Here is a 13453-nt window from a genome sequence, read left to right as displayed (position 1 = left end):
AGGGTTATTGCTATCAGCAGTAGATAGCAGTCAGGGTTATTATGATATCATCAGTAAATATAGGAAGCTATAATAAAAGTCAATGTTGTTGCTATCAGCAGTAGATAGCAGTCAGAGTTACTATCAGCAATAGATATAGGAGGCAGTGTTATTGCTATCAGCAACATATAATAGCAGTCTCTGAGATTCTAAATGCTATCTTTACTTCAATAGATATAGCGAATTACACGTGAAAACAATCCTTTTATTGAACAGTGTAGTATTCTGAAATTAGAAAATTCTGAAACTTAAGTTTTAGGTGCGATTAATAGCGCATACATCGTAGGGAAACGGCGTTAACATTGTCAATTCCGATGGTTTGTTCTTGATATTCACAGTATTAATCCCAACAGGTTTTTTGAAGGTGTATCGATGCATGAGATGGGTGAAGAAGATGAAGAGTTCCATACGGGCTAGTTGCTCTCCAAGGCAAACACGTTTACCTGGATGAATATGACAGAAGAAGAAGAAAACCGAGACGAGAAAAAATAATAATATTATACATTTAACAATGATAACATGGTGCTACTGTCAATCAAAACCCTAGAACTACGAGGGGGGGGGGGGAGTTGTATCAAGCCCCTAAGATTTTTTATCCGTCATAAAAAAAGCGCACGCGTTTACGCCCAAACGCCTTAAGCTAATCGTAGATCCATCCTTTGCGCTCATTTTAGTGATACAATTTTACCCCAGTAGTCAGTACCCGGACCGACCGTCAAAGATGACAATAGAGGGGGGAGGCCCACCATTGGTTTTACAGTAAAATCAATGATTTTCATTTCACTCTTGTAAAATTATGCCAAGAGCTACTGGACTTTTTACTTCTTTAGGTTGAAATGGTCATCTCCTTTTATATTGAGGAGAATTTTTATCCGAAAATCAATTTTGCCTATAGTGGGCGCCCTCAAATTATGACGTCATAGCGACATTATGTGGGGTATGTTTGTACTTATTTTTGGTATCACTGGATAGAGGAGACCCATAGCTATACATTGGTACCAAACCACCTCCCCTTTCGTAGTCCGTGTTACAAAATATGGTTCAGTAGAACTAGGGTTAAGTTAATAGATAATTCGCCTGCGAAACTTCAGGGTTCAACCATGGTGCTAGCGATGCTATATATATGTAACCGGGATATGTAAAAAGAATTGTAGCCGTTAGTCTATTAACAATGCAAACTGTATAATTGAAACAAAATACGATTTAGTTTTAACGATTTAGTTTTACAGAAATCAATTGCTTATTATTTCATACCTGCTCCGAACACCATGTTTTCCTGAATCTTAATGACTTGTCCTCTCTCGTCTAGAAATCGCTCGGGTTTGAAGTCATCTGGATCCCGCCAGATTGAAGTATCTCGTGAAACACTGTACAGGCTGGCTTGCACATAGGAACCTTTGGGAATTGCAAACCCGTGGAAATTGGATACATGTTCACTGGTGTATCGCAGCAAAGGTAATAAGATGCTAGCAAATCGCTGGATCTCATGGATAACCGCAACTGTGTACGGCAGATTAGGTTTATCAGACATCTTGGGTAAACGATCTCGTCCAACTACTGAATCAAGTTCTTCATGCACTCGTTTCTGTACTTCTGGATACTTCAGCATGTATAATAAAGCCCATCGTAAGGTGGTTGCTGTCGTCTCTGTCCCAGCACCAAAGAAATCGCCAACCGCCGCAAGTAGTTCGACATCGCTGAAATGAGTGCGTGTTCCTTGATCTTTCTTCACCTGCATATCATTCAAATAAACATCTATGTAATCTCGCATGTTATCTTTATCAAAAGTATCACGATGGTTATTCACGATCTCCTGAAGTTTTCGACGAGCTGATATCATGGATGGCAACGACCCCTTGGGGAGAAAAGGAACCATGGACATGTAGGATACAAGTCTTGGTGCAAATACAAATAAGAGAGTAAAAACACCGTTGTTCAGAATCTCTTCAAATGAATGCAAAAACTGCTTGAATTCTGGATCGTCATATTCAAATCGCTTTCCTAAGACAACAATACCGATGATATTGGAAACAGCATTGCTGAGAAGGTGTGTTGGATCAAACGCTTTGCCCTGTATTGAAGTAATTTCTTTCATGAGTAGTTCACTCTCTGTAGCAATTTGATCTTCAAAGCTCCTTTTTCCTGCTCCAAATGACCTTAGAACTGTCAAGGAAAATCTGCGATGCTCTTTCCACAACTCACCCACTGACATAAGAACGCCTGCAAGATAATGACAAGCATAGTTAAGATGCGGATTGAATGAACTATGTAGTTGACATGTACACATGCACACTCTGCAAGCTCAAATATTATAATCAAAGCTTTCATTATTATACTGACTATTGATTTGTAAGCCATATTATAACCAAAGTCTTCATTATATTGACTTGTAATCTACCAGTATATTATAACCAAACCCTACTGATTGTAACCTATTATAACCAACGCCTTCATTATAATTTTGACTCACTTGTCAACTATATTAGTCTAATATTTTAACCAAAGCCTTCATTAATTATACTGACAATTGACTTGTAAACTATATAACTGACACCTTCATAATAATCTTGACTTCTTCTTCTTCTTCGGCCGCCGTCACTAGCACTACTGACGATTGGCTATATACCATCTGGCTGCCATAGGGCCTGCACTTTGGCTCGACATTTGAAAGGGGCGTGAATTCATTTTTGGATACGCCCCTATTATAATTAGGTAATACTCGACTCACACACATTCCCTATATTAATATGTATATACATGTACCACATGTAGTCAATCTGTCTGCTTTATCTGTATTGTCCCCCTTCTTAAGCAAATACGGTAGTTAAACACGATTTCATCAAACATTATAACAATAGCTCTTTTACAGTGTGCAATCATCCCGGGCAATAATTGGGCAATAATAGAGGATGTGCGTGAAATTATTGATTGGCTCCATACAAAGGATTGAACCGGTGTCCTTCACCGTTATCATGGCACAATGCAGTGCATTCAATCAAACGTTGTCGTCAACCTATTTTATCGTATTTGTGCATTTGTTATGTGTGTGAGACGAGCTGTCGCGGTAAATTGCAATAGCTTGTAATCATGCTTTTGTTGAATGAATTTGAGTACTCCGCCATATTTACGGTATGATACGTCATAATCTAGGTGATTATTTGCATTGGATATCTTGAATACGCTGGTGAGGTTGTGTAATAATCGGATTGATGCTATAACAGTAGGTGAATACAAGTTTTGAATATATCGCGTTGCAAAGCCCCATTCAGTGATCCCAGCGAAAGTGAAAAAAAAAATTGGCACAAAACCCAAGAAAACGGCAGTATTGACGAAGTTGAAGCCCCATTCAAATACATGTAGCTAATTTATATATACTGTCAGTATATAAATTACAGATTCACGTAAATGCATTATTTTTGTCTTAAATAGGCCTACACGGCTTAGGGCTGAACCACTAGCAGAAGACACCAAGTTGATGTTTTATGACCTTTGACATTCTTTTGTGGCGAGTGACATGGTCAGTTCAATTCACGCCGAGTGTCCTTGACAGGTTTAACTCTGCTTCGGTGGTCATGAAAGAATTCAAAAGATAACCTCTGCCCCAACAATCCCAAGCAATTGTCTGAAACTGCTCTTCGGATGATGTATCATAAGAACTCAGTCGTCAAATGATGATAGTCATATAATGACCAAAAGATTATTACTGACTATATCATTGAAGACTGAGTTCCGCAGTCTTGTACAAAATCTGAATTTTGATGATTTTTACGATCGTCCGGATGAAAAAAAATCACTGAATGGGCCGTTAGTTCCTCCTCTCCTTACACTGGCAATATGGATCAAAGAAAAATAAAGAAAAAATAAAGAAAACAAGAAAAAAAAAAGACAAAGAAAAGAAACAATAAAAGAAAAACAAATATGAAAAGTTCGAACAATATTTGGTTTATAAAATTAATGTGACCGTGATGAGGCTCGAACTCACCACCTTCCGATTTAAAGTTCGAAGCGCTAGTGTACCAAATTCTGATGCCTTACCAAGTGAGCTGTGCTCCTGAGATACGAAATAAAAATAAAATAATACACTGTATACCTGCTTGTGTCGGTAATTGATTTGCTCAAATTCCATAATGGTACAGTGCAACAGAGCAAAAATGCCCAAAATTAAAAGGCTAAATAATTTATGACCACTATACACTACACATAAAAATACTAATACAAGGGAATTTCAACGTAAGAATCCAAACAATTAAGTACCAACATGCACAGCTTTGTCCTTATATCACATTTGGGTTTTTAACAAAATGTTATCAAACCTCTACTGTGATTGGCAGCTGCACAAGGCATCTCTTTGATAGCTGATCATGGCCATCCATTCAGCAAATGGCTACTAACTGACCTTGGCAGGCTTGAATGAGCACTGTCATCTGCTACAAAACCATCACACTCTAGGACCTGGTCACTCCATAATGCTACAGCTACAGGGAGCACAGTACTTTGACAATGGAGTGAAAGACTATTATAATTGATTAGGCGCGGATTTTAAAAGTACAGCTCCTATTCGCCACTTGCACAGTTCCGCCATTATGCACTATATGCGGGAGAGCCTCGAACTGGCAGCATACATGAAAGGAAGAATTACGTAACCTTACACAGAATGTTATATGACTGGTTCAATTCCCATTCATGTATGCTGCCAGTTCGAGGCTCTCCCCACATAGTGCATAATGGCGGAACCGTGCAAGTGGCGAATGCGTGTATAGCAAAAAATTGGAATAGAATGTTTGGAATCATGTAACTAAAGTACTAAATGCATTCTGCAAAATGCGCTCTGACCAATTTATAAAGCATTTCATTAGCTTTAATTTGACATATTGTTTGACATATTTGGAATTATGGTAAATCATTAAATAAAATATTTATTAATTAATCAATTATGTCAATTAATTAAAAATTTAATGCAAATATGCATATTTTCTCTGACAGAATTGTAGGATTTGACAAGAGCCATCTTTCTTGTAAGTTTGATTCTTATAACATACCGGTATCGTATTGCGTCCCGTTATAGTTGCAGAAAAAAAAATACGCGTGCAGGACACACATACGCACACACCCCCCACACACCCCCACCCAGAGGATCGTACCGTTTTACAATCTTATAACATTCATTGGCGCTAGTAGTAGTAAATTTCAATTTTCTTTACTTTACCTCACTTGTTCTGCTCAAAATTAAAATAATAATAGTTTAACTATTTGCTTAAACAGCACAAAACAGATAAAGCAGACAAATTTACTACACATAGGCCTATACATGTATGGTATCATGCCAGGGACTGTTTAAGAATATAACATTAGATTTATGATATTTACTTCGAGGACTGTTATTTATCAAAATGTGAAAAATATCAAATTTTAATAATTTGTCATAAAATTTGTATTATATCGTGAATTTCAAACAATGAAATTTATTTGATATCAGAAAGACATTCTTCGTATTCAGAATGCAATTCGGTATGTCTGATGTGCTCTCATGTCCCACAAAAAATACTATCGAAACGCTTAATTAATGGTTAATTTTCTTTTCTTGTTTTCTTTCTTTATTTTTCTTTGATTTATATTGCCAGGGTAAGGAGAGGGAACTAAAGGCCCATTCAGTGATTTTTTGATTTTGTTTCATCCCGACGATCATAAAATCATCAAAATTCAGATTTTGGATACTAGACTGCGGAACTCAGTCTTCAATGATAGTCAGTAATTTTTATATTTTGGACATTATTATGACTATCATTTGAGGACTGAGTTCTTATGATCCGAGGAGCAGTTTCAGACAATTGCTTGGGATTATTGGGGCAGAGGTTATCTTTTGAATTCTTTCATGACCACTGAAGCATAGTCAAACCTGTCAAGGACACTCGGCGTGAATTGAAAGACCATGTCACTCGCCACAAAAGAATGTCAAAGGTCATAAAACACCACTTTTGTGTCTTCTGCTATCTAAAGGCCTATGGCTGATTTTGTACCTTTCGTCATTGTCATAGATGTGCTAACATAGCTTGCTAGTGCAGTGGTTCAGCCGAAAACCGTGTGTCTAAGACAAAAAATAATGCATTTACGTGAGTCTGTAATTTATATACCGGTACTGACAGTATATAAATTAGCTACATGTATTTGAATGGGGCTTCAACTTCGTCAATACTGTCGTTTTCCTGTTTTGTTTTTTTGCCATTTGTTTTTCATCAAAAAAATTTATAAACGTAACAATTTGATTTTTTTTTTTTTTTTCGCTGGGATCACTGAATGGGACTTTATAGCGCGGATTATTCAAAACTTGTTTTTACTACTGCTATATAGTATTAATCCGATTATTACATAACTTTGCCAGCGTATTCAAGACATAGGTTATGTAGGGATAAACTGTACATGGGTATAGAAGCCCTGCATGCTTTTATCGATTGGCTCCAAACAAAGGATTTGAACCGGTGTCCTTCACCGTAATCACGGCGCAGTAGCCTACAGTCCATTCAATCAAATGTTGTCAGTGTGCGAGACGAACGATGTATAAATCTAGAGGTCACATCATCACTTATCATGCTTATTGTAAAAAGTGTGTCCAATGCATATACTGTGTGTATTGTTCCCGGGTATTGTCAATACAGTCAAGCAAACAGGTATTATATTTTGAAAAGGCCGCTATAGTATATTCAAAGGGGTGTCTTGAATGGCCAATCATATGGGACATAATCAAATTGCAGTGACTGCTTCCTTTGTTACCACATGTCAGTCATCTTGTGATTATTGGACCATGTAAACCTGCAAAAAACGAGCCAAAGTGCAGGCCCTATGATCTCCTTTTCTCCTTCTTCCCAGCTGTTCTGTTCTGAGCTAGATGCTTGGCTTGCGCTAGGTTCATTCATGTCCATTCTTTGATCTCTTTGATGTTGTCAAACCATTGTTTCTTCTGTTGTCCTCTCTTCCTTTTCCTTTCAATGTTTCCTTCAATTACCTGGAGGATCCTCTGAGGATGTGCCAAAGGTAGGTTAACTTTCTTGTTTCCAACTCTCCAAACAGCTGTCTCTTCATACCAAGTTCCTCAATGATGCTTATGTTTGTTCTTTTCTCCTTTCAACTGATGTTTAGCATTCTTCTCCAGAACCTTATTTCAGCGGCAAGCACCCGGTTCTCATCTGCTTTTGTCATAGTCCAGCTCTCCAAGCCATAAAGGAGTACACGGCATATCAGTATCTTGATCAGTTTCATTAAAAAAAAATTCCACAGATCATGAAGTTCAATCATTCTTCCTTTGGCCATTCCAATACTGGCTTCGATGTCTGCTGTGCACTTTGCATTGGATGTATTCATCGAGCCCAGATACTTGAAGTGGTTGGCCTGTTCAACTTCCTCTCCATCTATTGTGATGTTGTACTCTTTACACAGCCGTGACGTTAGTCACGGCTGTGTCCTTTTTCTTACAAGTTCTTTCTGTCAACCATTACATTTGCTCTAGCACTCACATGCTTACATCGATTTTGACCTAACTTGGTCACAATGATCATTGACCACGCCCCTACATGTCACATGAAACTCGCGGGGTCAAAGGTCACGCAGGGTCAAAAACGTGATTTCAACTAAAATGCATCTTCTCCCACAACTTACGTAGGACAGCGACCCCACTTGCACACATGCATTGTTATTACCCAGTGTCTATGTGGTGTACACAGATTTGGGGTTAAAGGTCATTAAGAGGTCACTTCCGGTATAAAACGAAAAACCTTCAAAAATTTGTATTAGCTAAGTAAAACATAGCACAGTAACGGTATGTTCACATATGATCTGCAGTCACCCAATGTATATGTGGTATTTTTTTATTTGGGGTCAAAGCTCATTAAGGGGTCACTTCCGGTATAAAAAGAAATATCTTTAAACTGCATCTTCTTCCACAAATTATGTGGGACAGAGACGCCACTTGCACACATGCATTGTTATTACCCAGTGTCTATGGGGTGTACACAAATTTGGGGTCAAAGGTCATTAAGGGGTCACTTCCGGTATAAAACGAAATACCTTCAAAAAATTTTGTTAGCTAAGTAAAACATGGGACAGTAACGGTATGTTCACACAAGATCTGCATTCACCCAATGTATATGTGGTATTTTTTTTATTTGGGGTCAAATCTCATTAAGGGGTCACTTCCGGTATGAAACGAAATACCTTTAAAATGCATCTTCTTCCACAGATTCTGTAGGACAGTGACGCCACTTGCACACATGCATTGTTATTACCTAGTGTCTATGGGGTCAAAGGTCTTTAAAGGGTCACTTCCGGTATAAAACGAAAAACTTACAAAATTTTGTATTTTTAAGAAAAACATAGGACAGTAACGGTATGTTCACACATGACTTGTGGTTACCCAGTTTATATGTGGTATTATTTTATTTGGGGTCAAAGGTCATTAAAGGGTCACTTCCGGTATAAAACGAAATGCCTTTTTAAAGTGCTTCTTCTTCCACAAATTACGTAGGACAGTGACGCCACTTGCACACATGCATTGTTATAACACAGTGTCTATATGGTGTACACACATTTGGGGTCAAAGGTCAGTAAGGGTCACTTCCGGTATAAAACGATATACCTTCAAAATGCCCCTTCTGCCACAAAAAGCATAGCAAAGTGATGCCACGTGGACACGTGCATTGACATTAGCCAATGTCTATGGGGTTTTCATATATTTTGGGGTCAAAGGTGATTAAGGGGTCACAACACGGCTGTGTTCGTGGTCTTAGACCACAGCTAAGTCTAGTTTCCTTCTGCCTCTGCAACAAGAAGTTTTGTTTTCTTCACATTGAGTTTGAGATGCATGTCTTTGACAGCTGTTGCCTATCACAAGATGCACCGTGAAGCCCATTTCTTCCATTACAGCAAACAGTTTAACGTGGCTGACTGAATCAAACGCCTTTAAATAATAATCAATGAACATGACGAAGACTTCATCACCTATTATTCCAAGTATCTTCTCCATCAATATCTGAAGGCATACCAACATGTCTCTGGTTCCTCAGATTTTCCTGTAAGCGACTTGTTCTTCTGGTAGCTCTTGCTCCAGTTGTGCTTTCAGGCGATAAATGATGATCATCAAGAGAACTTTGCTGGTATGATGAGTGCGGTGGGTCTGCAGTTGGAACATTGCTTGGGGTCCTCAGATTTGAATAGCATCACAAACTCTTGTATTTTCCATTCTTCTCCATTCTTCTGGCCACTCACAACTTGTCCATATACTTGTGCATAGTTGGTTTAAAGCTTCTAATCCATACCGTCCTGTTGATTTTATTAGCTCGGCAGGTACTCCGTCAAGACCTGGTGATTTCCCAGTCTTAAGTGCTGTCTGCATGCTCTGCCTCGGCAACCGGTGTTTCTGACATGGAAAGTGGTACTTCTCCATTTTGTCTTTCAAACAGTTTTCCACCATATTCTTTCCAACTGTTCATGGTATCTTCCAACTCACTGACTACTTTTCCTTCTCTATCCTTGATGCATGCTTGCTGTGTTGGGGTGGACTTGGCTTTTACTGATATAATCTGTTCAAACGTTGCCCTGGATTCACCGGTTGCAAACAAAGTGATCTGCTTAATTGTTCTTCAAGCCATCTTGTCTTGTCTCTTCTGATCCTCTTTTGTATCTCAGCACGCAGTTCTTTGTATCGATGTTTCTGGGTTGGCGTGTTACTTTGTTTGCTCAACCTGCTCTTTCCTTAGCTAGATCAAGTACTTTTTGGCTAATCCATGGCTTTTTGGAGAACTCTTTTGGTTCTTCCAATTGTTTGCTTAGCTGACTTTGTCAATATGGTTTTGTATATTACCCACAAGGATTCAGGTTTGGTTTCACTTGATGTAAATCGGTTCATCGCTTCATTTTTGAACTGCTGTTTGGTTTCATACTCAAACTTGGCCTTCATGCAGCCTCTTAACATTCGGTTTGCCTGATCTTCTCTTTGATTTGGTGCATGTTGATTTCACTTGCATCTTTGCTGCTAGTAGTATGTGATCTGTATCACAGTCCGCCCCTGGGTACGTCTTTGCATCCATGACACTCGATTTCCACCTTCTTTTCATCATGATGTAGTCGATCTGATTTCTGTTACGGTCGCCAGGTGATTTCCATGTATACATGTTTCTTTTGTGCTTTTTGAAGCAAGTATTCATGATGGCTAGGTTGTTGGCGCAGCAAAATTCAGCAAGCCTGTTCCCTCATTCATTTCCGTCTCCAAGGCCAAACTTTCCAATACCACATTTCTTGTCCTCGCCTTCACCAACTTTGGCATTCATGTCACTAATGACCACACATACATCTCCTTTCTTAAACTTGTCCATGGCTGATTGCACCTGTTCATAAAACTTTTCAATGGTTGCATTATCGTGACTGGATGTTGGAGCATAAACAGGCAGGATGGTTATTGGTTTGAACTTAGCAAGAAGTCTTACAGTGATGAGTCGATCGGAGATGGAATTGTAGAGCTTTGTAGCTTGCAAATGTCTTGGATGCCGCTCCTTTGAAGATTGCAGCAACTCCATTTTCTTTCTTCCCACCCGGTTATCCAGAGAACATGATTTTGGCGTTTTTATTCGGTTAAAAAGATCCTTCTCCATTCCATTTAGTCTCACTGAGGCCAAGAACATCCAGATGTAGTCTCTTTGCCTCTTCAAGTTTTTCATCCTGATTCATAGTTCTTACATTCCATGTTCGTATTTGGAAAACCTTTCCCTTCTTCACCATCAGGTTGATATGAGACCGATTGGTAATGCTGCTGATAGGCGCTATCCTTTACGTAGAATTTGGGGGTAACACCGTCATCATTAGCACTCCTCCGAGGCCCAGCAACTTCTTCCGCAGTAGTGTCTTGGGTGGGTGCCCTAAGGGTTCCAACACCCATCTGTTTAACACGACGTATTGTTTCTGATCTGCGACTCATAATGGTATTCGCGGGAAACTAATACTGTCATTGACAATGTTAATAATTATATATGTTGCAGAATTCATTAGCACCCACACAAATGACGCAACTTATTATTGAAGACCGAATTAAAAAGACTAGTTTGCGTCTGACGTCAGTGCAAAGGCGCGACGTGATTGGTCGCTGACCTGCGCAGTACGGCATTTTTGGTCTTGTTGACAGAACATCATACGCAAACTGGTGTTTTTAATTCGGTCTTCAATTATAAAGTCACTTACCTGTGCCATTCAATACCTCTACAGGATTATCCAAACGTGGTAAAGGTACTCGTTGGTCAAAGTTTGGACTTGTGAACAATTCATTAACGGCCTTATACCCACTGACAAGAACTACATTAATACCAAATGGCAATGATATGTTACATACATGCCCGTACGTCGCACACACCCGTGAAAATAAATGATCGATGTTTCTTGTCTTTAAACACATTAACAAAAGTTGTGGTAAGCAGCCGACGAGAGGCCAGGCCATAGGACCTGGTAGAAGATTTGTGATACGTTGTCGATAACTACGTACAATCCATGACATCGTAAGAAAAACAAACAGCCCAAGGAGTACTGTACGGATATCAAAAACTTTTGCCACGTAATTCAGTAGAGTTGGCAAGTTTGCCATTTTGGTGACTTTAATTGATTATGAATTTTTGTTGGTAATACTTGACCTAGTGTAATTATTTTCTTTGGTAGCAAACTGACCATGCATGTCAGAATATTTCGAGTTCAAAAAAAAAAAAAAAAAAAGCTGAATTATATAGCGCTGAAGTCGCTGACCACTTTTGCCCAAGACACACCATGTAAATTATTTAGAATTTTTCTGGGATATAACTCTATAGACCTTTTTCCCTCTTTCCCATCATGCACTATTCCAGGGGGTATGAGTGTCGCAAAATACATCATCTCCCCGGGGGAGTACAGAGTTATGTTCATCACATTCTGGAATACGGACATTTCGACTGGTGCCTTCATCACAAAAAAGGAATCCCCGATAATGATAATAATGGCGCCACGGACACTAATACCTTTCGGGGGCAAAAAACAACATTTCTATGCCTTATGGACATGGTGTATTCACCCAAAAAAGTTTCCTGTTATTGAAACCTAACTTTGCATACATTTTATAGAACTAATGGTGAAAAACTGATGACGGGACACGCAGTGATATTTTACCGGCGTCTGTTTCACTTTTTTTTCGGAGTTGAAAATAAAACGAACACAAAATCTCTTACACAGATGTTCTGCATCGCTCCGTAACTGCATCACTCGTGTATTCAATAATTGCATAATTAGTAACATCGATGGCCTTTACGATAATCCGCATATATGGAATCAGTATGCCCATATTAAGACAAAATAATTGCAAAGGCCTGGCAAAGACCATCGGATGCACACGATCTATGAGGTTGATGAACTACGTCATACCCCCCTGGAATAGTGCATCGTGGGATAGAGGGAAAAAGGTCTATACAGATGCAGTACTCCCGCGAATAACCATCGCATGAGTAGACCAGGACAATTTACAGAATAGTCTGCAGTAAATACTTTCTATTGGGCTATTCCAGATGAAATCCATACTGAGACTAATGTTAATTCAATGCATTGAAATCGAATTGAATTGAAATGAATTTTGGGCGATTTTCATTTCAATGCATTGGAATTGAATTGGAATCGAAATGAGTGGGCTTGGGCATAAATTGAATTGGATTGGAATTGAAATCATCGTGAGCAATGAAGAATTGAATTGGATTGGAATTGAAATCATGTTGAGTGATGAAGAATGAAGTGGAATTGAAATGAAATTCAGCTTTGATTTCAATTCACAAGCAGATGTCTGTGATTCCAGATCATTCCATCTGTAAAAAGTGCCCTTCCCCCGTTATGAATTCTGATATACTTCCAGGTCTATAGACACACAAGAGACACACATTAAAAACTTTTGGCACTAATCATAAAGCCCCTATTTTTCTCAAGTTCCTAATTTTTATGCTCAAAAGTCATTGTACATTTGAACAAATTGTGAGAAAACCATTAAAGAAAATACTTATATCTTTGACAGCTTTTTTCACACTTTTTCAAAAGTACAAGGATTTTGGTGTAAAATCCTAGGAGGAGCTGGAGTCAAGTAGAGGCTATCTAATAGTATCAAAACCATGATTTTTGACATCTTTGAGTTCAGTGTAGGACAGGGTCCCATTATCGATTGTACCACACACCTGAAAATAATGTGCATGGTGGACAAGGTGGACAAATATTAGGAAGTCAGTTACCTAAGAACTGAGATGTTCCAAAGTTTCATAAAATAGGACCCAGAGGTCAAGGATCACTCGCATTGTTTGAATGTGAAAAGCATAGGCGTAGATCCGGGGGATAAATAAATCCCCCAATATTTTGCCAGGAAGAGATGGTCCATTAAATC

General features: G+C 38.8%; 1 pseudogene; it reads right to left on the bottom strand.

The window, feature by feature from the left end:
* Window positions 1–294: 294 nt before the first annotated feature.
* Window positions 295–2251, bottom strand: LOC140159473 (cytochrome P450 2J3 pseudogene; annotated as a pseudogene).
* Between the last annotated feature and the right edge of the window lie 11202 nt (window positions 2252–13453).

Source organism: Amphiura filiformis, chromosome 8, assembly GCF_039555335.1.
Source record: "Amphiura filiformis chromosome 8, Afil_fr2py, whole genome shotgun sequence".
Taxonomy (NCBI): domain Eukaryota; kingdom Metazoa; phylum Echinodermata; class Ophiuroidea; order Amphilepidida; family Amphiuridae; genus Amphiura; species Amphiura filiformis.
This window is presented reverse-complemented; position numbering and strand designations above follow the sequence as displayed.